Here is a 26,971-nt window from a genome sequence, read left to right as displayed (position 1 = left end):
AACTGATCAGTAGGCGAAATATCTGGAGTTGCTGGAGTTGAATCGATTATTACGGAGAGAGATTTGCTTTGTTTTATGTCATTAATAATTTCTTTTCTCACTCTATCAGCAAGTAGTTCAATAACTTCATCAAAAATTGTAGAAGACCTCCCGGATTTACATACCGTTCAATGTGTTCCGCAAGAAATGGATCAAACTCGGCAATAAGCTCTAAAGACATCATGTATTGCCGTTGTACAGGGAATTGAATTTTTCTTCGTGACCACGTAAAGGAGGCCCGCGACTTGTCAACTTCTTTACGACAAAAAAAAAAAAAAAAAAACTCTTCTTAAGACACTGACCCAGTACGTACGTTCTGTCTGAATATGTGATTGAAAATGGTTCTCCAAGGTCCTAACAGATTTCTGCATTTCTGCATTATTGGCAGTTTTTGTGTTCAGAATTTTCGTGTGATGCTAGAATATTTGAAATGTTTTTTCAGTCTGAAATGTCGTGAGTTTCGATCTTTGTCATGCCTTTGAACAACCTACATGATGCATAATAAACGGCGCCAGTGCAACACGAATATACCAAATAATTCCCGCAAAATCGATTCGCCATTTACAAGTTTACAAAAAAAAAAAAAAAAAAAAAAAAAAGCACTCTTATTTAAGAATATTGTCATGCCTACTATCTTTGCAATCCAGAAAAATCGTTTTCAGTATTCTGATTAATTCCACGTCTTACAAGTTAGAAGAATGTCAATTGTAGACTCATTCAGACACCACTCGGCACGACCCTCACTAACGAAATTTGCACTCTCACTGTCACAATCACTAACTCCTACGAACTGAGGAGACACTACTTTAAGTGCACTTTCTTCCTACACTCAACCCATAATATTGTCAACATTTTTCGTTTCACAGCGTTCACTCGATGTAACCGCTTCCACATCAGTTACTGAACTGCTTTCGGAAATCACTTGTTCCTTTTGCCTAAACAAATGTATCCACTGTACCAAGCTTTTTCTGTAAGGTTGCTTCTCTTTCACGCTTTTCGTTTGCAAGTTTACGATAAAAGGCGCCCCACTTAATTTTGTTCGCTTCATGCTGCTGAAGAAAAAAAAAACACCAAATCGCTCACGCACTAACAACCAACTGAATGCACCAGAAAATACAGTAAGGCAAAAACTAGTCGCATCGAATTAGATATCTGCGTAATTATTTATTGCAAAGCACCAATACTCGTCTGCATATAACGGAAGTATCCCAGAGTAGATTAATAACACGGTTAAAAAACAACCACTTTTGAGGCCCATGCGAAAGTCTCAAAAATGACCGACTGTATTTTCTTTCAGTCTGTATTTTATATATATATATACAGAGCGAAAGCTTTACAAAAACAAACCAAGATTGGGTGGGCGGCTTGCATTATTGTCATTGCAAACGATAAAGTCACAACACGGCTTAAACAAAGAGATTGACGCCTTAATTCGAATCTGAAGGAGGCAGAGCAGACGAAACATTTCTCGATACACATATACGATACATCAAGGTTTCTTCCGTATGAAGCGAAAGTGTTGCAAACAATTGATTTGAAAAACTGGTTTCAAAGGTCTAAATTGTTACTGCGTACGTAAGACTTTTTTTTTATATTCTGGAGAAAAGATTTGCCGTCCCCAAAGAGTTGCCGCCCCTAGGCACGTGCCTAGTGGGCCTATTTGGTAATCCGCCACTGGCTCTATCATATGTGCAACACGTGTATTTGCATGGGCGACAAGTTTCGAAGGGCGCAAAATCTCTCATAAGTATATTATTTAAATTAAATATTTCTTGTTGGAAACAAACTTCATGACGATGGTAGTTAAATTTACTAAGCTGACCTTCTATTATAATACTACATTCATAAATCATGTTTAGGTCGCATTAGTTTAAGGTCACATGAACAATGCTAAAGCAAATAGTCAAACAAATCCCAGCATGAATTGATTGATTGTTGTCAAATACAAGAACTCAATTCTCGAATAGTAGCGAACACCTGTTCCATTTAGTTAGTAATCACACAGTTTTGATATGAAAACTAGTCTTGTCTTTGTCACAAAACAAGTTCCTTATCATTGAAGGTGGAAAGTTTTTATTTTATTTTATTTTCATTGTTTAACAGATGTAGAAGGAAAATCAAGAAATAAAGATAAAAGATTTGTTTTTATTTCTGGAGAAAGGGGGGTCGGCAAATGACACGATTCCATGGAGTGGCAAATTGTCTAGGGCTGGCCCTGACCATCGCTGTCAACTGCAAAAATGTATATGCAACAGTTCATCATATTTTCTTTGCATATGACCAAGGTCGCCGATTTGTGTAACTTTGGGGGCCCCATTCAGATGTGTTTTTGGTTGCAGACAAGGGCCTACGAAGGCATATATGAGGATTTTAAGACAAATTGAATTCAAATTATGCCAAATATTGTATATTCATAAAATACATATAATAATAATAATAAAAAATACATATAAAAATACATAGGGACCCACATGAGCATTGGGGGGACGACCCCCTCAGAATCGGCGCTCTTGTATATTTCCAATGATATTTGTTTTCGTTTCAGGTTCATTAAATGAAAATAAATCCAGAAAAAGGTTGAGTGTATGCTATGGCATGCGGAAACCAAGTACATTATTAAAGTAATTACCGTGTAAAGGAACTTTCGTTGCCAATAGAAGCTTGGTTCTCCCTCCAAGTCCAACATTCTCAGATGGGTAGAGAACTCTAGAATGACTAGTATCTGCTGAGTAGTAGAGGACGAGGGGCCCTATTAGGCCTATATATTAGAGTTAACGCAAACACTAAAGTTGCGTTTCAGTTTGCAATAATCACAATTCCATGTTAATTTTGTGAATTTGCGATATGGCATCAGTAACGTAAAAGGAGGTGGGTACAGACCGGTCTTCTATCACATATGATAATCATAAAAAGTAGCAAAGTTCAGAAAAGCCAGTATATCTTATGAATATGAAATTCAAGCAAATGTTATATTCCTGTAAGATGCATGCGAAAAATAGTAGAGCAGGTTACATAAAGAATTCCGCAAACATTCATGGTTGTTTGTTTCCTGTCACTTTAAACACTTTTTCGAACTTCCAACAACAATTTTAGTAGGCTATAAGGCGCTTCATGAATCACACTACACAAATCCTTATTGATTAACTCTAGTTTCACGAAAACAAGAAGTATAATGGTTCATGAGGCACTTCATTTGAAATTGTCATTTCAAGTGTGGAAAAATGTTTAAACCGCCAGCTTGCTTGAACATCATATTCATCCAAAATATTGGCTATTACGAACACCTTTACCTCTTATGGCTATCATAGGAGGAAAAACACCGATTTTTACCCACCTCCTTTGCATTTCGCAACCATCTTCCTTCATACCTTATCCACAGATTCACTGTCACAATTAACAAATGTTTTGAATTGCTTTAGGTTGCATCACGTTACAATCACCCTTTTTGCGTAAATTGAGATTTAATGGCAAGTCTAGAGTGTTGCAAGAAAATGTCGATAATATGCAAGATATATATTTATTTATTTATTTACTAGCGTCAATTAACCCACTTCGCTGCGTTAAAGTAAGAAAAAATAGTAATGTGTCCCATTAGTCAGTCACTTTTTACTAAAGTGAAACGCTCTCTGATATCGGCCATTTTCGATCATTTTTACATATCTCTCCTTCCCCCTCCCCTAGTTGCACCATCAAAGTGAAATGATGGAAACCATTTCAGGCCCGAATCTCATCTATGTTGAAAATTTGATCGAGATCTGCCAGGTGGCTCAAGAGGTAAGAGGTTACAAACAGTCACTTTGATTTATTTATATATATATATATATATATATATATATATATTTATATATATATATATATATATATATATATATATATATATATATATATATATATATATATAGATAGATAGATAGATAGATAGATAAATAGATAGATAGATAGATAGATAGATAGATAGATAGATAGATAGATAGATAGATAGATAGATAGATAGATAGATAGATAGATAGATAGATATAGATATATATAGGTATAGATATATTGGAATCAAATTATTGTAACTGCGTTTTAGATCAAACAAAATTAGTGAAAGATTTTGTTTTGTAATGAACTTTCTACGTGTTAGGATATCTTAACCGCCACGACGCGCCACGTGCGGATATGCCGTTCTAATAAATCAAATGCAAAACTTCCTGAACACATTTTCTGTATAACTAATGCAAATGTGTGGTGCAGGCTTGATGCACAATAAACTGTTCTGTTAATTTTTTTTAAGTGTAGACAACAGAACAGGATGACAAAAAGTTAATGGACTGTGGTGCATTGTTTTGCAAAGGACTATGATGCTCTATATCGTTTGATTTGGGAGGTATGACCGATTGTAATCGTAAAGGGACTTTTGGGACCCCCTATATAATATTTTTAATACAGTAATTGTAATCATGTAAGTACTATTTTGCATTCCAGAAATGAAGTAGGATGTGGAAACCACTCCTTCATGGAAAACCTGCTACACACTGTCATTATACTATAAATTTGTGAAAATGACGTTAATTATCAACTCACTGCTTCTCTCTCTCTCTCTCTCTCTCTTACTCGTTCCTCCAAGGACGAAGATCAAGTATAACACTTTTTGAGACAGGCATACAACCGTCATTTGTTTGACAATCTCAAGTAATTACACATACTTCCCATGAGGGAAATATTTTGAATGCTACATACACTGTTGGTACCGGTAGAATCAGAGAATCATAGTAACGAAGTATCAGCCACCTGCAGTGTCCGCGTAGTGACTGAACGAATGGAAGCTTCCTTGTCGCAGTGGTCAAAAATCCTCACATGGACGAACACAGACTGTTTTGCTACATGAAAGATGCTGAAAACGTCAATATCAAGGAAATTGGCCCTATAGTATACAAGAAAATGAAGGACATTCATCTCTAGATATAGGGTGGACCACTAGGGATATGCACGAGACAAGATTTGTGGCTTTCTCGACTCGAAACTGTGCCGTAAAAGTGATGTCTCGACTCGAAAAATGTATATTTCTCTATTGGAAGAGCCATGTCTCGACTCGAATTTTGCCAGGAAAATCCTGTCTCGACTCGTCTCGTGCGCATCCCTATGGACTACTCCCTGGAACTTCTAAAATAATTGACAGAAAAGGTTGAAATTTTGCAACTAGCAAATATCAGAAGGGGAAGTAGTTTGAAATGCTTCCCAATACCACTAGATTAACAGTGTTGCCACCCAAGGGCGCCGATTTCTCTGTAAATTGGGGGGCATTCAGATGTAGAAGGTATATTTATGAGGATTTTAAGAGCAATTGCATTCAAATTATGCCAAATATTGCATATTCATAAATATAATAGGGACCCATATGAGCTTTGGGGGAGGCCGGACCCCGGACCCTCAGGATCGGTGCCCTTGTTGCCACCCCATCATAAAGTTTTATTTTCCAATAAATACTACGTTAGGTAATTACGTATTTCAAATCCACATGTGAAACGAAAGTTTCAATGCCATATTTTATAGTTAGCGTTGCCAACTAAGGATGTTACAGTATCACAAACATCCAAATTTGAAAGGAATCTACAATAGTAATAACGCAACTAAGATGAACAAGGTGATCTATATCTCAAGTAACTTATCGTCGGATATTAGAATATGATATGACGCATTAAAAAAAAAGAAACAAAGTTATACGGAATTGAAAATTTGATTTCTTTAAAACTATTTTTTTTTCGAAAAACTGCCTAGATAAATATCGAATCTAAGGGTTATCTAGTTTCCAATAGACAAAACAATCATAATGTCGTTTACAGCAATTTTATATCTCAACTCGTTTCGGAGCTACAAGAAACGTTTATAAAGTTTCCAACACTGCTTAAAATGATGTATTTGTGGAAAATGATTCTTGCTTTTCTACATGTACATTATAGCAGTAATATATGATAGTTGTAACAGAAACTAGTTCTTACAATTACACTATTTTAAGCAGTTTCTAAACTTTAATAATGTTTCTTGTATCTCCGGAACGGATTGAGATATCCGCCCCCTTGTCCACCTCTAGCATCGATATCGTTTTGTTAAACATATCTTTGTAAGTAATGTTTCGGAAAATTACTTTCCTCTGTAATGAACGTTTTGATGCTGTTCAGTTCAGCTGTTTTGATTTCAGTTCAGCAGTTGATGCTGTTTTGATTTCGAGTTCAGTTCAGCATCCTGTTCAGTATGGACGCTATATGAGAAGTGGGCCTACTGCTTAATGTGGGATCCAAACCACATGAGATCCCATCAGGAATAAATCCAGTTGTCCCGTGTCGCCAAAAGGGCATATGCTAACCACATAACGATGAAGGAGTGTTTGAACGTTTCGAAAATACACCTCTTTGTAAAGGAGATTTCAGAAGCATATCTCTTGCTAAGAACGGTTTAGAGATATCAATATGAATAAGTGCATTTTTAAAAATTCTCCTCTTTTAAGTTTCCCAGAAATATAAATTTAAAAAAAAAAACACTATCAACACAGTGCAAAAGTCACTAACAAGTACAGTAGGAATTTTCTGTTTCGATGATCAACGTATAAACTAAATTTAATATAAAGAATAAAAATTGGTGTAATGTGGTGAAGTTTCAACATGTACAGGTGTGTAACCAATCGCATACTAAGAAATAAATTTTACAGAAAACACAGACTTCATAAGAATGAGGCAAAACTCAAGTGATTAGTTAGGACATGCAGGTTAACATTTCCGTACAGATTTACTTTTGGAGCACCATTAGAAAGAATTGTTGAAAAATTATAGTTCTTCCATAAAATTTCCTCCTTATTGTCTCCTAAAAGGTTCCCACTGGCCAAAAGATTTCTCACTTGGCATAGATAAAATTCAAGGGGGTCACCAGAAGTAATTTCTGAAAAATTCAGGTCTCTTACGTTTTGCATATGAATACGACTTTCGGTTGTGTAGTGCAAAAACTAGTGGAAAACACAAACCAACATGTGCTAGGTGGCCACTGAAAAGCAAGAATGCTATCTAACCGAGTCAGGGCAGCGGAAGCTGGTGAGCCCGCGTTAGGGTACGTCCGAAGAGAGCAGGCGAGTCAGCGAGGGTGAGTATGCGCGCAAGCGAGAGTAGTAGAAAGAAGTGAGTTTTAGGAATGATACGAGATTCAATAGCACTTGTCATGGTTCCATACTAGCAATTCTCCACTTACAATATGAAATTCAGGTTCTGTACATTGTGCAAAAATATGCTGTCGATGGAAAATAGCATCTATAGAGCCATCTTTCATATGCACTCACTTATTTCATCCATCGTAAAGCACTGATAATGATTTTACACTAGTAACCCTACACTTGTAAATCTAAAATACAACTGCATTACTTGGTATTTAATTCTGTCGTCTGCAGAAATTTGTTCCTTATAAACATGTCTTTTCATGCGAAGTATTGAATTTTACTTGTAAATCTTCCAAAATTTGGTGCAGCAAAACTACACCTGCACCTAGATTTCACTGTATACTAGTGTAGATCTAACAATAAACTTGACCATTGTTAGAGCGCTTCTTTTTGGTGTGCGTGACCGCAGATTAGAATCCTGCTGGGAGTACAAAACGTTGAATAAAAAACTCAAACAGTAGTTCGGATTCCACTTTCTCTATACAGCAATAGGTTCTATCCATGAGCTTGTTGACACACAAAGATATTATAGCAAGTTCCTAACAATACTCACCATAAAATGTGTAATTTCTTAATGAGATTTTCAAGTGAATTCAAGAACAATGTGTTTTCTTGTTAGAGTTCTATGTGCTTCAATATACGTACCAAACTAGAATCAGCGAATAGATCATTTGAAACCTTAACGCACAAATATATGAAAACCGATTAGAGTCAGTTCAATGCAAGTTCGTGCGTTGTTTAGTATGTAGGAAGGGGCAGGTTTAGTATGTAGGAAGGAACAGGTTTAATATGTAGGAAGGGACAGGATACAGGAATCTATCTTCGGTATGAAAATAAGTTATACTTACACCAAATTAATTATTGCATTCTCTTGAAACAAGAAGAGCTCATTTTTTTCTCAATCTTGATTTTTCTTATGAAAAATCAAGGACAGCATATGTTGCACATGTTTTCCTCTGTTTTTTTTAGGTTATTAATGACAGAAGTCATTATATATAAAATGGGACTGTAATTATATTAAATATAGGCACAATATTGCTTTTATTATACCTCAAAACAATCATTATCACTCCGGAACACTGGATTTGCCCTACAACAACAAACCCTCTCCCAGTTGTGCTTGTTTCTTTCTTTTTCAATGTTACCAGGTGCAATGTTGAAATACAACTAACTCAAACAAAAAGAAAGTTACTAAATTTACATAAAATCCAACAGAACTCATTCGATCGGGAACAAACTTGGTATGATGGTAGAACTTGATTTGCTATAAGAAATTGTGTAACATTATGTTGTGCAGAATTCCAGATCCCGAATTAAAGGCACGAAAAATTTGACTCGTAAATAAAATGAAATCCTTAAGTTTTACGTCCCACAGTTATGCCGGCTATTCCAAAGGAGACGGTAGTAGTGAGAAATGAATGAAATGGAATGAAGAAAATGGAAGGAAATGGGAGAACCCCGCAAAAACCCACACACATGGTGTTTGTCCACCACAAAGCTCACTTGGCGCAAGCTGGGATTAAACCAAGGACCTCAAACACCAAATGTTAACGCTCTACCACTGAGCCACCGTGGCCTCCAAAATTTCAGTCATATTTTCTCCAATGCATACAAAAGCTTATCCAATATCATCACTTCAAAGCCGAAACAAGATCACACCACAACCACGGCTCTTATAAGGACCAGCAACACTCCACTTGTCAAATGGACACACAGCCAGAAGATTATTAACAGCCAATCAGAGATGAGCAATTCGGAGAAACACAACCAATAGAAACCCTCATCCACTAAGCCATTTATAACGCAACATACAAGATCATGAAATGGGTAGCCTCCATTCTCAGTATCACAACAGCACCAACCATTGCTATACAGAGACATAGAGAAAGCTTCGCAGCAAATCCTTCAAGAAAATCTAAGTATCATCATCTCTGCGCATAGCGACATATACCTCACACACCACACACAACCAGAAAAAAAAACAGCATCAACAAAGAAGAACACATAAAACAACTCCAACTAACTCTAACCCCAACAACGAGTAATAAACATGTCAAAAAGAAAAGAAAAATCAACTCCCAACCAAAGTTTTTTCGATTAAATCAGTTTCTTACTTATGCAATATTCACGGAAAACAACACACTTCTGTCAGAGAGAAGAATCACACGAACTAACAGTCCTCAAGGAACTGATTGAAACCACACACTACTTTAACCAGAAAGCAGAACCACAAGACTCAGGCATTACACCCTGAACTTCACCACTTCCAAAAGCAAGTTAAAATCACTATGGGTAAAGTAGCTAAAAGCTAGACAACCATCCACCTTTCCGTGAGAGGATGGTAAATCGACGTAACTTGACTTGAGTCGTATTTTTGAAAGTAAAATGACATGCACCGAACTCTGTTTGCAGGATAAAATTCGGTTTGGTGGTAGGTCTTGGACTGCTGTAAAATAATGTGAAATATTATGTTTTGTACGCTTGTTGTGGTTTCCAAGTCATGAGCGATCATAATTTTGAGTTATATTTTCGAAAACTTAAAGTCATGTACTGATCTCATCCGATCGACATTAAATTTGGCAGACTTCGTGTTTCTATCATATATATAAGTATCTGAAATATTATGTTGTGCAGGATTTCGGTTCTGGAGTTGTAGGCTGTCAAATTTTGAGAGATATTTTCTAAATCAAAAAGTCGTACTCATTCGATCGGGATCAAACTTAGTATCGTGGTAGAACTAGGGTTACAGCCAAAGATGGAGTGGGTCAGTGAGTCGTGGGTCAATAGGCCATGACTCACTGCGACCCACTCTGACACACAGACCTACTCTGTTCAGTGCATTGTAGACAGCATCTACTGAACATTGATGAATTTGTCTACATTTTACTTTCAAAACCTCCATTTTTCTTCCTTTTCATCTGTTTTTATTTACTTACCTGAGATGAGTATGTCTAAATGTTAAAAAAAAACTTCAGGCACTTTCGGATATTAATATTTGTGATTGTAATAATAGCAATATGACTTACTTCTTGGTTTTCGAGACACACTCGAATTTTATAGGTTTTGTTTTGTTTTCTTTACGTTTGCCTACTTTACCTTGATTTGAGACATCCTATTTTCATCTGAAAAGAAGGGTTGGAAAAAATACAGTTTCTTTTGAAAAAGAACAAAACATGTGTTTAAAACATGATAAAGATTTAAACATGTTCATCCTTGGGCCAAAAATTACACAAGAGAACAATACAGGCCTATAACTACTTACGGCCAATGGAAATGTATTAAAACTAATCAAAATCCGTAGTTATTCGGTGTAAGGACTTCAAATTTTTTATGTTGGACTTTGCTCAGCAAAAGGTTTCTAAATCTGCATTACTGCCTCAAAAATCTGAAATTTAGGGTAGGGGAGGACTAAACGAACATCCCTCTCTAGCGGCAATCATATGAAATTCTAGATTGCATCTTGTCATGTAGTTTTTCCTTCTTTCATCTCGGATTCGTAGTTCTGAAAATACGACGTTTTCCGTCGGTATATTGTTTTGAACACACTCTTCATTTATTTAACATAATTATGCATCATCGACTATGGCATTCGGAGATTGACTTGTTAATCATTCCCAAACTGCAGCGTGCACAATATAATGTTAATATCTTAAATTTATGAGCAAGGAAGGGGAAATTAGCCCTCCTCCCTCATTCCATCAACGCCCTTGTCTAGAGGTTGCCCTAGGAAACTGTAGTCCACACCCTTTCACGTGGTTTTTGTTTCTTTTATTTCGTACCCTTGGCTACGAAGATACTACGTTTACTGAGCAAAAGTGAACCTTTCTGAAAATGGACTTGCATCCCTTGTGCTCTGAACGCCCCATATTTAAAAATATTTTAGCTATAAAAACTGAGTTGGAGCCAAATTTATCTTGCAACCAGTGGCGTATTTATGGGGGTGGCTTCCGGGCTTAAGCCCCCCCCAAATCTTACTTAGTACAGTGAAGTAAATGAAATGTCTTGCAGAATTTTCACATTTCCAGGGAAAGCCCCCCCCCGAAAGTTAGCAAAGCCCCTCCCGAAACAAAATCGTAAATACGCCACTGCTTGCAACCCATGTTTGTTCGAAACGCATAAAATTAGTTTGCTTAGTTTGATTGATTACAGTCTTGCTTCAGGCCTTTTTGATTAAAGTGGGCTCCGAACCAGTAATTTTGAAATTTTACGTGGGATTGCAGTCAAAATCTATGCAGATAATTCCAACGTTTCGTGCTTCTTCCCTCAAAATTTAATGTTAAAAGACCAAAAAATTGCGCCCTGTAGCGTAGTGCATACGTACAGACAGACGTACAAATTAAGATCAAATTGTCCCAGACACTGACGTTCAGCACTGATGTTACAATAAGCATCACGCTTTAATAGTTACGCGGGCGACTGCCATACCTTGTGCTTTCTACGCCAAGGTGTAAAGTTTTTAAGAAAATTTAGAACGGAGGTAGGGAGAGGGACGAAATAAAATTTTCATAATATAATGAAAAAGAAATTGATGATAGAAAATTAATTCTTACCTGAAGTTTCCAGTTGGATCTCAACCACATCACTGACGTTAGAATCACCAGATGCAATTTTCGGATCAACACTTTTACCATTTGTTTGGGTTTCCAGCTTTTTGACAGCATTGCATTTTTCATAATGATTCTTCATTCTTTGAACTAAACCAACCATTTCTTTCTTACACGTTTTGCAACGAGCTCGTATGATCGTTTTCTTACCTGATGAAGTTTGAGTTACTTTAATAAATTTGCTCCAAATGATGTATTTTTTTATTCCCGTAAAACTCGTGTTAAAGCAGGGATGCAAATAAGCAACAAAATTTTACTAGTCCAAGAAGAAAGCTACTAGCCTACATCCTACAATAGAAATCATTTGTTTATCTTCAGTATGATATTAAATACACGCCAGCACCGATGAACCACTCGCCCCCGGGCGAGTGGTTATTTGCATCCCTATGTTAAAGACTGCAAGTTATAGTACGTAGACTGACAGCCAACATGTACTGTATCAACGAATGCCTGCGATATTGTAATTTCAGAACTGCAATTTAGCAAATAACCTTTTGTTTGCTTTCTGAACACAACACAAAAATTTGTTTTCATAATAATTATAAATATTTATTTTATAACTAGCAGCGTTCACCCCGCTTCGCTGCGGTCACCCCGGAACGCAATAAACTTTGTTACTTAGATAATTTTTACTTTTTCGCTTTCAAGTGATATGATAAAAACCATAGAAGATTGCAGTAAATATTAACATTATATCGCCTGTCATTTATGTTAACCCGCCCCGCTTCGCTGCGGTCACCCCCGAACGCAATAAACTTTGTTACTTAGATAATTTTTACTTTTTCGCTTTCAAGTGATATGATAAAAACCATTATAACGCCTGTCATTTATGTTAACCCGCCGAGTGACACGGTCATGCGGGTTGCATATAAATACGTTTATTTTTATACCTATGATGAACTAACAAAGGATTTGTACGTAATGGACACCTGAATGGTCAATTATCTCAAGACACTGGTAATTGAAAATTAAAGTGATATGATAAAAACCATCTAGGGTCCAAATCCTAATAACCCCCCAAAAATAAAAGAAATTGGTTCAGCCGTATTAGCGTGATGAGCGGACAAAGGATTTGTACGTTCTCTTTTATATATATAGATATCAGTTTTACAAGTAGTCCAACCTTCGACTACGACACTTTCTCGCAAGTTAACTGAGAAGCATTTAAACAATACAATAAGCGTTTAAAACAAGGGGAAAAACCTTTTGTAAAAAAAAGTTTCTTTCTCTGGCAGATTTTTTACAAAAATAAAATAAAAATCATGTTTAAAACAAGTCTTAAAAAATACACATGTTTAAAACAAAAGGTTTAAAACGTATACAAAATTTGTTTTAAACAAAACAACCCTGCTGAAAAGTATCTGTAATTCAACAAGGAAATAAATATATTGAAATACATCGTAATATGGTCCATGACAAACACTTTACAATTTTATATCGTAAAGGTCAGATTCATCGGTATTGTAATAGTGCGGTGTTTTCATTGACCGTAGAAACTCAAACTTTCACAGCCTTATTTAATTACAAGTATAAATTCTTTAGTCGGTAGAGAAGAGGGCGTAGATCATGGGACAGAATTGATGACAATGGGTTTTGATGGGTGGTAGGTCATAGTGAGTCGTGGGTCACGGTGAGTGGTGGGTCAGTGGGTCATGAATCAAATTTTCACTGACTCACGCGATTGAGTGACAACCAGAACAAATGGATTCGAAAATCAGGACAAACTTAAGAAACCATCAAAACCATATTTATCCAGCCATGTAGTACTGTAGTAAATTTGAACTTCTGTCTCAAACAAAAAATGAAATCTCTTAAGTTTTACGTCTCACGATTATGCCGGCTAGGTTAACGGTGAGAAATGGATGAAATGATGGAATGAATAAAGTGGAAGGAAACGGGAGAACGCCAAGAAAACCCATGTACACGGTGTTTGTCCACCACAAAGCTAATTTGGCGGGACCTGGGATTGAACCAAGGACTCAAATTTAAACAATTCACTTCTCACACGTTCACTGCCAGAGGCGTAGCCAGAAACTTAGCATATATCTATCTATACATATATATATATATATATATATATATATATATATATATAAACATAGGATTCGAAAAATGCTGGGTGTCAGGTCGCCATGGCGACTGGAAGGAAGTGCAAGGCCAAAACATGTACGGCTATAGCTACCATATCAAATTGGTTGCCAGATCGAAATTTTTGATTGCCATTAGTGACTAAATATTTTAGTTTGACGATAAGTATTTCCATAAGTATTTGTTATAGTTCAACGATGAGAAAAGAGTTCAAAACTAGTTATGATCTTAACTACAGGACCGTTGCGAGACCTGTTGATTGCAGTACTTTAAAAAAAAAAAATCTATACAAGTTTTCCAAATTAATTCAAAGGAAATAACAGTTAGAAAGAATAATATTAGTCTTTATTTTAGTAAAGATGAAACACCACCCGCGCATTTTACCCTCATAGAAATGGACGTATACGTCTTTCTAACAAAGAAGACGAAAGGTCAGTCACGACAGCACACGTAAGCAAATCCAATCGCTGATCATCTAAACGAGAAGAGTTAAAAACGCGGGTTTTAGTACGTGGCAAAAATTCATTGTATCGGTCCGATTGCGCATCCATTCAGCGTTAATAATCGGTTTTAATGCACTTTTGCTGCAAAGGTTCCAAGACTACTTCAACGTTCACAGTGCACATGTTCGATTCCGCAGCTGGTGAAGAGGACGTAAGTATAGCATACATTGCTAAGCTTTGTGTATTGTGGTATGTTTTGTAGTTGTTGAGAATGAAGATGATCTAATGATGCACTTGGTATAGTGTGTCTTTTGGATGCCTTGCGCATTAAACTCATACCGAACCATCTACTTCCTTCAATCTTTACGTGCAGAGAAGTAAATGTGGGCGTCTTACTGGAACTTCTGACACGAAACTATGCAAATATTTATATCTTCCTTTTTCTCTTTTTCTCTTTCTCGTACAAGGTTAGATACAGCCACTGTATTCAAATCTAATGACGAAATCTTCCATTTCTTTCCTCCATCTATTCCTTTAAAAAAGGGGGCAGCTTAAATATTATTGGAAGTGACGTTATGGCTTCCTTTTTCTTAAGAGTTTCAATGACAAAAGTTCGTGAGTTCAACTTGGCTGTCTCTTTGTTTATTACTTTCTTCAATATCCAAGAACCGTTATCTTTCACATCTCTCTTCTCTATATATTCACACTAGGTTTACCCATGCGCAAGGGCGCCGATCCTGGGGGGCCAGGGGGCCTGTTCCCCCCAAACCCATGTGGGCCTCCCTATTGTATTTATGGATATACAATATTTGGCATAATTTGAATGCAATTTGTCTTAAATCCTCATATATATACCTTCTGCATCTGATCCCCCTCCCCCTTTACAGAGAAATCGGCGCCCTTGCCCATGCGACAAGAATTGAGACTGTCTCTCGTCTCGAAAAGGTATCGTGAAAGTGATATCTTATCTTGGAAAACGTATCTGTTTCCAATGGAAGAGCTGTGTCTCGTCTCGTATTTCGTCACGGAAATTCTGTCTTCTCTCATCTTGTCTCGTCGACACCAGCGTAATTGATTATTTGTTAATAAACAAGAAAACTAACACTTAACTAGCTTTAGCTAACCTTTCAACTAAGCTAACTTTAGAAATTTTATGATTGATTGATTAATTGTATAAGCTATGGAAGAGAAGTGATACACGGGTTTTTCCTTATCTTTTTTATTATAAAAGTTTTTATACAGTTTATTATATTGAATTACAAATAAATAATGTCTCTAATAATCCTTTCCCTATAAGTTGGACCTCCTCCCCAAAGCAGCGCGGAGGTCTTGTGATTGTTGGTTAGGAACCTTTTGTCCGTAGCAGCGGAGACATGGGTTAGTATCTCCTTCCCAGTGCAGTGTTGAGATTGGTAAGGAACCTCTTGCCCGTAACAGCGCAGAGGTAGATTAGTATCTCCTGCCCAGTGCAGCGCGGAGATTGACAAGGAATCTCTTGCCCGTAACAGTGCAAAGGTAAGGTTAGAGAGTCTCTTCCGCCCAGAGCAGCTTGGAGAGAAAGGTAGGATATGATCAGTTGGAAACTGATGTCTATTGCCTCTGTAAGTCCTCTTTTATAACCAGTTTTGGAGGTTGAGCCTGTGGAGGGGTTGAAGGGGTTCTCTTCGTGACTCTTCGTGTCCTTCTCCTATTTCTTCGTGCCCTCTTCGCATTTTTTCGAAGATGGTATTCGTTGGCAACTTGGTGGTCCTTGTGCTGAAACATCTGGTGTTGTTTGTAAATATGAAGGAAGATGTTTACGTCCTTAAATCTCGGCAAACTCATAAAAGCCAGGACCTATTATTAAAGTAAGATCCGAATTCGCTGAGATTTCTACTTGAAGTGTTATACTGTCAGCAGAATTTGAACGCATATGGATCATTCTTTTAAACACTCCTGAAATGTTTAGGAATTTCACGCACATCTATTACTCCTTGTACTTATTTTTTTTTTTTTTTAAATTAGATATTGCAATACTTTAACAAACTCTTAGTACATCTATTAGTGTACACATTCATAGTACAAAATGCATCTCCATGTTCATCTCACAACGATAACGTAATATATAATCATTCCAATTGGAAAGAAGATATGCTTTACATCCTACACTAGTTCGGAAGAAGAAAGAAAACTATTCTAACATTTTCATAATATTATATAATCGTTATAGTGATTTATTGTTACTCTCCATATATTGGTTCTAATTAACTTGCCTATCTTCACGAAAAGTAAATCTAAATATAAAACTCTAAACAAGTAATAAACAGATCAAAGAAAGTTCATGTGTGATTGGACATTTTAATTAGCACGCAGCCTAGAAAATAAGAGATCAGAGCAGGTTTATCCTTATAAACATGGTGCCATAACTCAGGAATTTCCCGAAAACATTCAGAAGGGATTTAGAAATAAACCAATCATCTTCAAGATTTTACGTTACTTAGGATTATCCTTGTAATGAAGCAAGCAATCAACTAATCTTTCCAAATCCATTACTGACAAGAGAAGGTACCCAAGTGGTACACGACGATTTTAATGAAACTTATACAGTGAAGACTAGAGACAAAATAAAGAGACCGTATTTTGTTGCAACTGTGGGGTTTGAGGAGGCAAGGGTGTGGAAGGAAAGGAAGACAGTACTTATATTAATTACGTCTAGACGCATACTTTAGAAATAGCTAAAAAGATTAATATGCAAGAGATGAATACGTGTTTTCAAGAACATGTGGCACAAGAGGTTTTGGCATAATATAAGTGATTGGTTAACAATTCATCCAACTTATAACTTACAAGAGTGGGGACAGAAGCACTCAAATATAATATAGTACTGTGTGCCACAGGAAATATCTTATGGAAGTGATGGACAGTAAGATGATAAATTCAGTGATAAATAGACAAATACTGAAGCACACAAAACAGAGGACAAAGGTTAAAGTCCTAGACACTAAAAGAAGGCCCAAGGAACGAACTCAAAGAAAAGATTCTGCAATAAACAAAATTAGTAGAAGACGTGCAGTGATGGTTTAAGTTGAATAGCCATAACGTAAGGAAAGTAGATATGCTGGAGAAAACATTACTGAAAGGACCAGCTCAAGGGAAGGTGAATTGGTGATACAACAAAAAAATGCAAGTGGTAATAAATATGAAAAATAAATTAAGATAGTATGAAACATGTAACAGCATGGTAGGCAAGGCGGCATACAAACTAGCAAATAAGGAGGACATAGCAATAGCAGAAACAAAGGCAATAGACGATGCTTATGCAGAGTTAGCAAAGAAGGACGTATACAAACAAATAATGGAAATAACTAAAGCAAGAGATAAAGTATCCACGGACATAACATCAATCAACCAAATAAAAGACAAAAAGGGCAAAGTGCTGCAGGACCAAAAGGTGATCCTAAGGCTATTTTAAGAATCTGTTAAATGAGGAGAACCACAGGGCAACAGAAAGTAAAGTGGAAAAGATAAGCACGATAGAAGTAGAAAACGTAATTAAGAAAATAAAGAGCGGGAAATCAATGGGTGCTGATCAAATCTCGGTAGAGTTTGGAAAAGCCTGGGCAAAAAAGGATATATCCTATGGAATCTCATGATAATGTGTGGAAGCAGAAGAAACAGGACGAATGGAGGAAAAGTATACTAGTATCAATTTATAAAGATAAAGGTGATAGGCAAAACTGTGGAAATTACAAGGAAATTAAATTATTGACTCATATTATTAAGATCTGGAAAATAATAGTTGAAGGAAGGATACGACAAGAGTCGACTGTTAAAGAAGAAGAATTTGGTTTAATTTCAGGGAGGCAAATAATTGACGCGATCTTTGTATTGAGGAAGTTGATGTAACGATATAGGTAAATACAAGCGGAGATGCACCTCGTTTCCATAGATTCGGAACAGGTGTACGACGAATTGGTCAGAAAACAACTATGGCAATGCGTGAAAGAGAAGGAGGTTTCTGAAGAATATGTACGACCGGTAAGGAACATGTACAGTGGAACATTGATCGAAGTGGAAAGTAGTTTGTATATGGCAGAAGGTTTCCTTGTAGAAGTTGATCTGCATCAGGGATCAGCTCTTAGCCCATATTTGTTCAGTTTGGTAATCGATGTGTTGACGAGGAAGTTAAAAAGTAGAATACCATGGCGTATGCTGTTCCCGGATAATGCCGTTATATGTGAAACACCTTCAAACAAAACACAGAGAAGAAACTGAAAGTGTGGAGAAGATCGTTGAGAAAGAGACGGATGAGGATAAGCATAAGAAAAACAGGAATATATGGCACTCAACAAAGAAGACGTAAGCTTCTTACGGCTATAAGGAGAAAGGCTACTAACTACTTCAAAATTTAAGTATCTTGGATCGTACATCAACCAGGATGAAGAATTACATATAGAAATCCAACACAAAATACAATCTGGATGGATAAACTGAAGAATGATGAACGGAGTGTTGTGTACCAAGAAAGTAAGTTGCAAGTTAAACAAAACAATATAGTCTATAAAACGGTGATAATACCGGCAATGATAGTGAAACCTAGAAAATCACAAGGGCTCGGTAAAATAAGATGAAAGGGTGGAGCTGAGAATGTTAGGATGAATATGTGGCGTGACGAGGAAGGATAGGATAAGGTACAATTATATAAAACACACTGTCAAATGGGGCCCTTGAGTAAAAAGTATCAAGAATGGAGGCTAAGATGCCTGGGAGATGTAGAACGAAGAAACAATGACTATGTGGGGAGTATATAAGCTGGAAGTATCAGAAAGAAGGAAGGAGGGAAGTTCCAAGATGATACGGAAGGATAAGTTACAAAATCATTTGATGGAGAAGGATAGACGCAGTGTGCGGATAGAAGAAAGTGGAGGAAAAGAATTAAAGACAAAAATGCCGACCCGTTATAAGCTTGGTAAAAAAGGAAAACAAAGAAGGTTTCTTTTTAGTTTAACGTCCCACGAATATGCACTGAGGCTAAGGGAGGCAGTGAGATGAGATAAATAATAATGATGGAGTTACTAAAGTGAGAGGAAAAGTAAAACTCCGAGAAAACCCACTTACATGCTGTTTGTCCACCTCAAAGCCCACTTAGAGAAGCTAGGATCAAACCAGGAGCAGCAACGCCAGAGGTGAACGCTCTACCGCTCTGGTTGCCACGCAGGCACAGAAGAATATACACTGACAGAAAACAAAATTTCAGAAAACAAAACACAGCTAGGATCTAGAAATCGTAGTGATGACAGATCTTCATCAACGTTCCACAAACCGACAGTGAAAGTGTCTGCTTAAATCGAATTAAAGGGTTGAAATAAGGAACCGTTTAAATAGTGGTTACCCAAGCAGTTGTATCTTAACCAACCATACATTTGCTTGAACATATTTTGCTTAGCCTAACAAAAGTTCTCGTTGCCCAAGCCAAAAGGTTTGATTATAAATTAGCAAACAAGCATTAATTTTCTATACATAAACTATCTTTAGCAAAATGAAGGACTCCAAGATTTTCATACTTAGAAAAATGGACACTCTATGAAAATTTACAGTATAGCCAGAGTTACACACTTGCTTTTTGCTAGAATTTCAAAATTAATTAGTGGATGAACACTCACAAACAGTGACAAATTGAGACCCAATAAGTTTTTTTTTTTTTATTTCTAACGAATTATTGGTAGAGTAATTAGAGAAATGTTCTACAACAAAAATATGTTAGTGAAATTTTAATACTGTTAGCAATGACAATTTTGAAAATGTAGTAGGTAGACTTAGTGAAACAAAATTATCATTTAGAATATATGCATGTTAAACTAAAACTCCGGCTTTTTTTTTTTTTTTTTTTTTTTTAATCAAAAGCTCCAATGTACTGTACTTCAGGCAAAAATTTTCTTGTAGGCCTTATATCTGGAGAACCACATATAATGTAGCCAAACCAAAACTATCACTTAACTCATTATGATGTGCTTATTTCGTAGAGGAAAGTCAGGTATTGTGGAATACGTTGGGTAATGTGGAATACCACTGTTGCAGCGGTGGTAGTGGGTGATGTCTAGCGAAAATGTCCTGTATTACCCTCCCAAGGGCAATGTAGGCTGCCATGAAAATATGAGCTTGCTGTTGTTGCAAGCGTCACAGTACGAGAAGAAAATCTAATTTGTCAGAAATACTAAACTTTTGAAGGTATGCATATTTTACTTATGTAATATAATTTCTTGTGCGTGAGTGGACGTCATAATTATCGTGCTTAGTAAGGAAAATGTGGCGTAAGAAACGAATAATGTTTGATGCGGATTTTGCCAATCAGTTGAAAGTGAGGGGTTAAAATACCAAAATGGCGACGGGCGGGTATAGTGGAATACCTGTAGGGAGGATAATGTGGAATACTATTCCACATTACCCGTTAATTATCCCTTTCAGCACCGGGAGCGAATGTTTTGGCATTTTCATTGTGTACATGATTTATTTTATTGTTCTTTAAGTAAATAAAGTAAAATCCATGAATTTGTGATTTGTCTGGTGATAGTTTATTAATGGCGGCACCCTCACAAATAACTCAGATGACCCTTGAAAGTGTGGCAAAACAGCCGCCGAAGATTCAAGCCAGATTCCAACAATAGATTCTGGGGCCATTCCATCTACCTCAGGAACACCTTCTTCTGTCATTCCGTATACGTCACGAAAAATCATACCGACATTTCATAAGTTCCTCTGCGTCAACACACACAGAGATACATCCAAGCGAGTTCTCTCAGTTTCGCCTCAAGTTGTTTCACCGTACCCTTATTAAGGAGACGCAGCTCAACTCGAGGGAGACCCAAGTCAGCAACAGCAGTGATAATATAATCATCTTTCAGGAAGAAACTACAGACGAGTCTTAAGCCTACAAACGTCCGTTGAGGGGCAAACGTCTGTTATCTACATCCGAACAGCAAGAAGTCTCATTTGCAACTCACATGTCAGAATGAACAACGCGACAGTGATGCTACCTAAAGGGCAAATGCTCAGTGCACCTACTGCAATGGGAAAATTTCCAAAGACAATTCAGGTGAACAATGGATTTGGTGTCTCTCGTGTTATCAATGGAGTCATACTGAGTGCACTGAAGAATACGCAGTGGACTTCATTTGTGATGACTGCTTGCAAATTTCACACACCGTGCAGTATTGTACGTGTTCTTCTTCACAATTTGTTTATTGTTTTGGATATTGTTTACTTCTTTTTTTAAGCTCGGTTTTTACGTGGTATATTCTTATGTACTCCTGAAGTTGAACAAACGTACCTGTTGACGTCCCATACTTTCTTTGTCGATTTTCTATTTCAGTAGTCATGAAAATATGAATTGTAATATCAATATGTTATTTGGAATAGGCGGAGCGTAATGTGGAATAGTATTCTACATTGCCCTCCACTTTTGCATGACCTCAAATCCTGTCATTTTTTGAAAATGTTTGTCAAACTCAGAGAATGTAACGTGTATAGCTACTGCAGTATTGTTTCCTTAAGGAGCATACATCACAGCATATTTTAGCATAAAACTCATTATTGTAAGTTCATTCACGTCTCTTGTATCGTTGAAAATAAAAACAGTATTCCACAATACCCGACTTTCCTCTATATATATAAAGCTCCATTTAAGGGCCATTCAAACATTTTGTGGCCCTTGATCCAGAAACTAATTACTGGCCAAGATCGCAATCTTTCGATGTCCCTGTTCTTATCATTCCTAATATTCTTGGCCAAGATTGCAATCTTTCGATGTCCCTGTTCTTATCATTCCTAATATTCTTGGCCAAGATTGCAATCTTTCGATGTCCCTGTGTTTATCATTCCTAATATTCTTGGCCAAGATTGCAATCTTTCGATGTCCCTGTTCTTATCATTCCTAATATTCTTGGCCAAGATTGCAATCTTTCGATGTCCCTGTGTTTATCATTCCTAATATTCTTGGCCAAGATTGCAATCTTTTGATCCATTTTTGGATCATTCCTGGAAAATCGTGTTGTAATCTAAAGACGCCTTTTATGTAGGAGATTACGCGGAACAAATATATTTATCTATGTGTAAAGCATTCATTGAGACCACTAAAAATGGGATACTTTCAAATTTCTAGGATCAATATTAACAGACAAAACTCATATTCACGAAGAAATTAAATGTCGACTAAAAGCAGGGAATTCGTGTTATTATTCAGTTCAAAATCTCTTGTCGTCGCTAATGCTGTCGAGGAATTCGAAGCTTAAAATATATAAAACGATAATCATGCCTGTTTTTGTTCTGTATGGTTGCGAAACATGGTCGCTTACTCTGAGGGAAGAACGTAGAATGAAAGTATTTGAAAACAAGATCCTGAGACGGATATTAGGACCTAAGAGGAAAGGGAATGGCGGAAACTTCATAAAAAGGAATTGCATAATTTATTACCGTTTACCAACATTGTTAGAGTCATCTAGTCTAGGAGACTCATGTTCTAGGTCATGTAGCCAGAATGGAAGAAAGTAGGAACACTTTCAAAGTTTAGACTGGAAATCTAAACGGAATACGACCATTAGGAAGACCTAGGCCCATATGAGACGACAATATTAGGATCTCGCAGAAATAGGAATAGTCTACAAAGTAGAAAGTGGATCCAGTTAGCAAAGGATAGAGGTCAATTGAGAGCTTTTGTGAATGCGGCATTGAACCTACGGCTCCCTAGGCCATTTTGAGCTGGTGAGGATTAAACATTGAACTTTCCCATTTCAAATATATTAACATGATAGAAAGAAAAAATAAATTATGTAAATAATAAACTTTTATCGCCGTTAAACGAGTATCATACACAAAATGAACGTTTAAGGCCTTAATTTTGTTAATTAAACTTGTATTGGGTTCTCATAGAATCTCTGGAGCTCGTAATAAAATATTCCCCGAACGGAAAACGGAATGTAGGCGAAATTTGATGCCAAAATAAGTATAGGTTTAAATCGATTTCTTGGTTTATGGTGCTCTTTTCTTGTCTGCCAGTTTGAATTTAAACAACCTGTTCAACACACCATGACAAGGTGTATAACGTTCAGGATCTTGATAGGTGGTTAGGAAACCAATATAACCCTTGTGATATGTTGGGTTGCATATTCTAACTTCTCTTGCTAGCCACCAATGAAATGCCAGTTCGAAAATCAATAAAGGTAATAAGCGAATCAGGGACTGAATATAGGCCTCATCTGTAGTGAATGTTGTAAAACTTACTTTTAAATTGCAGAATCCACTATAGGAAAAGAAAGGTGTTACTTGAATAAGAAAACCATAAGAGAGGGAAATCTGAAATTTCCGACATTTTAAAATAAGGACGGTGTTTTCTTATGAGAAACACCTCTATCCCAAAAAATGCCAGTTTTTTTTTTTTTTTTTATCTCTAATTTCCCGTAAAGAATAGTGATACTTCAAACAAAAAAGTATATAGAATTAGTTCCGTGGTTTTACGTAACAAGCTCTGAGGCAGCTCGAGTTCTCTTTCCTATTTCCTTATGAACAAGTCGATAAGGTTCATGTGCTTCCTCATTCAATTCCCTGTGGAGTGTTAGCCTAGAATACAAATCAATGATGACGCTAGAGAGAGCAAGGGGGCAGGCGGGGTGTCACCCTGGTGTCAACGTCTGCCCCCCCCTTCCGACTACTATGTTGTATTTTAAGGTAGGTCAAGCAATCTGAATTTATTATTTTCGGTATACAAAAATAGCTACCCACCAGAAAATGTACCTGCCTCTTCTCTTACTCCCCTCAACACATTAAAGCTGGCGTCATCACTGGTACAAGTCCTAATAGTTGTTCGGATATTGTTTTAAGAAGTAGGTCCCGTCTAATATACCATTAGTGCTGAAAAGAAAATAAAGCTTCAATTAATTAATCTAGCCCATCCTCAATTTGGACATGTGCACACGCATTTTTACTACTTCTGGGTCTCTCAATATATTCTTTAACCTGTACAGAATTATTGTCGATGTAAAATCAACAATAAAGGGAAACATATTATTTTAGGTACTGGCAACTCTGATAGTATAAGTATGCCTTCACACTAAATTCTGTGAACTGCAGCTGCTAGCTGTACATTGTCTTAAATGTACGCCTTTACACACGCGCTTCGGTGCAAGTGAGTCGCGGCTCTCAGCTGTTATGAAAATCACCCAGCGAGTAGCCTACTCGAGGGGTTGCTGGCGGGGAAGAAAGTAACACGCTGTCTTATGAGAGCCCTTCACACGTGAGCGACTCACAAGATCTAGTGTGAAAGCGCACTTGAAAGTTTTCTCATTTTGGTGTTACTCTGATGAAATGCACATTTTATACTATTATGCAGTTCGTTAAACGAATAAGTAATTACATTCTGAAGTAATTGAAAATTTTTCTTTCATCTTTTCTCAGTTTAGAAAACAGACTGTTACAACGATAACCTGCATTTGCGTTGTTTATTTGATTTAATATGTAAGACAAAAGTGCTTTAACGTATGCACTCGCTATACGATAGAAAAAGAAGAAGAAAAATAATATAATGTTATGAATAATCTTATTTTGTAGATGTTATATTGTCAGTCGATAGAAATCAATGTTTGTTGATGTGTTGTTAAGGAAAATAATATGGTTACTATGATAACACTTCGGTTGCCAGATTTGTTTATGTCTGCTTGTTAAAAATACAATGCAGGAGGACGCCATGTTATTATGTAGAAGTGTAGGGACGTCAATCCCACCAGGGACGCGTTCCCCCAATATTTGTAAAACGGTTTTTGTCCCCCTCAATATTTCAAGCATCTGAGGTCAACTATGACCCAAATGAGGCTCGACTATGTAGCAGTTGAGTACGTTCACAAAACAATGTTAGACAAAGTGAGTATTATAAAAGTATCACAGTTTTTGACCCCATGAAGATGAAGGTGGAGTAAACTGTAAAGTGACAAACTGTTTTTGTTTAGATAGCGAGCAACACAGAGAATTTAGTTTAGCTAAAATAATAATAATTTTCTACTAATTTTTTAACATGCATTGTTGATCCCATTTTACATTAGTTGTAGGCTTATAGGCCTAAACTGTTTTCAAAACTATTGTTTGTGAGTATTCACTTTACACACTTTACACACTTGACATTTTTACTAGTGTCGTTTAACTAGAGATGCAAAAAAGCCGGCTTTTTTGAATCGATGGTTTTTTTCACATAAAAAGCCGGCTTTTTTGGAAAAAAAAACGAGAATTTTGGAAAGTTTGGCTTTTTTCAACTTCATGATTTTTCTATCTAAATAGCTTTCTTATAGTATATTCTATAGCTAGATAAAAATTCCATGACCTGAATGTGATATTTTGCTCTGAAATTCACCATCAAGATGGATGGAGCACATGTTTTACGAATTAAAGCTAACATGAAGAATGTAGCATTTGAGGGTAATTTTAGAGGCTATTTAACTTTATTTTAACTTTTGAGTTATCGACATCTTTTTTCTTCTCTAGTTTGTCATCCGTGTTTCATTTCTAAGAGCTTTTAGTACTCTAGCTTCTAGCGCAAAAGTTAAACTTGCCCGTTTTTCTATTTATCCGTCAAAGCGTACGTTTTTCAATATATCCGTCAAACCGTACTTCCACATTTCTGTTGTACTGTAGCTGTGAAGTGATTTAGCAATAATTTTCCGGACACAACCTTGAATACCAATTTATGCAAATAATCAGTAGCGGATTTAGAAAAGTACTTTAGGAGGGTTTTTTCTGATTGTTTCGTTTCCTAAAAAGTCCTAATTTTATTTGGGAAGTGCTTGAAGTTTATGAGTACAGGCATAACTAATATTTCGTTTCGTTTATATGTTTAGCAATAATCTTCCGGATACAACTTTAAAAATCATTTTATACTGAGAATCAGTGGCGGATTTAGAAAAGTATTTTGGGAAGGGTTTCTTACTAATGTTTAGTTTTTTTAAACATTCGTAATTTTTATTTGACGGGAGCTTAAAGTTTATGAGTAAAGGCATAAATAATAGATATTTCGTTTGTTGCAGACATTCCGTAACTTTGGGGAACGGGCTTCAGTCCGAAAGACCGCCCCCCTAACCTTCGCAAAACCGTCACTGCTGGTAATTAGTAACAATAACGATTTAAAAACAATAAAAAAGGAAGTCGCCCAACTCACAGTACACGCACTATTTCTACATTCACAGATGGAATGAAGAAAAGCTTTGTCAGAATGGTCGAATGCTGGTTGAATCCCGGACTTCCCGATAGAAGCGCGAAAGCTAATCACTCAGTAATGTTTGTTGTGGAGTTGTATTTAGCTTAACTTAAATATATTCCGTAGTCTTTTTTTTGGGGGGGGGGAGTTCCGTAATGATATGTTGAATCCCTCTTGTTAAAAATTCAGAAAACTTGAGGATTGGGTAAACTGTGATGGTGGTTCTATAAAACTTAACTATAGAATTTCAAGAATATACAGAACCAAAAGCTCTAGATGTGCAGCCTTTAAGTGTATCATATAAATCTAAGTATTTCTCTTATGTTTTATTTTAACTTTATTTTGTCTCAAAAAGAGGGTATGGAATATTTTGAAGTAAAAATACTAAATACTATTTTGCTAG

The 26,971-nt window shown here is 36.5% G+C and overlaps 1 long non-coding RNA gene across 1 annotated transcript in view; it reads right to left on the bottom strand.

Annotated features, from left to right (window-relative positions):
* LOC145684637 (uncharacterized) overlaps positions 1-24,227 on the bottom strand; it is a 54,922-nt gene extending 30,695 nt beyond the window's left edge. Inside the window, exon 1 of the long non-coding RNA XR_014131344.1 lies at positions 24,111-24,227. This is a non-coding gene — a long non-coding RNA (uncharacterized LOC145684637). The remainder of the gene's footprint in view (positions 1-24,110) is intronic.
* Between the last annotated feature and the right edge of the window lie 2,744 nt (positions 24,228-26,971).

The sequence above is a fragment of the Thermobia domestica genome, chromosome 5, assembly GCF_964235325.1.
Source record: "Thermobia domestica chromosome 5, izTheDome1.hap1.1, whole genome shotgun sequence".
Lineage (NCBI taxonomy): Eukaryota > Metazoa > Arthropoda > Insecta > Zygentoma > Lepismatidae > Thermobia > Thermobia domestica.
The sequence above is the reverse complement of the archived record's forward strand: the minus strand, read 5'-3'. Positions and strand labels throughout refer to the sequence as shown.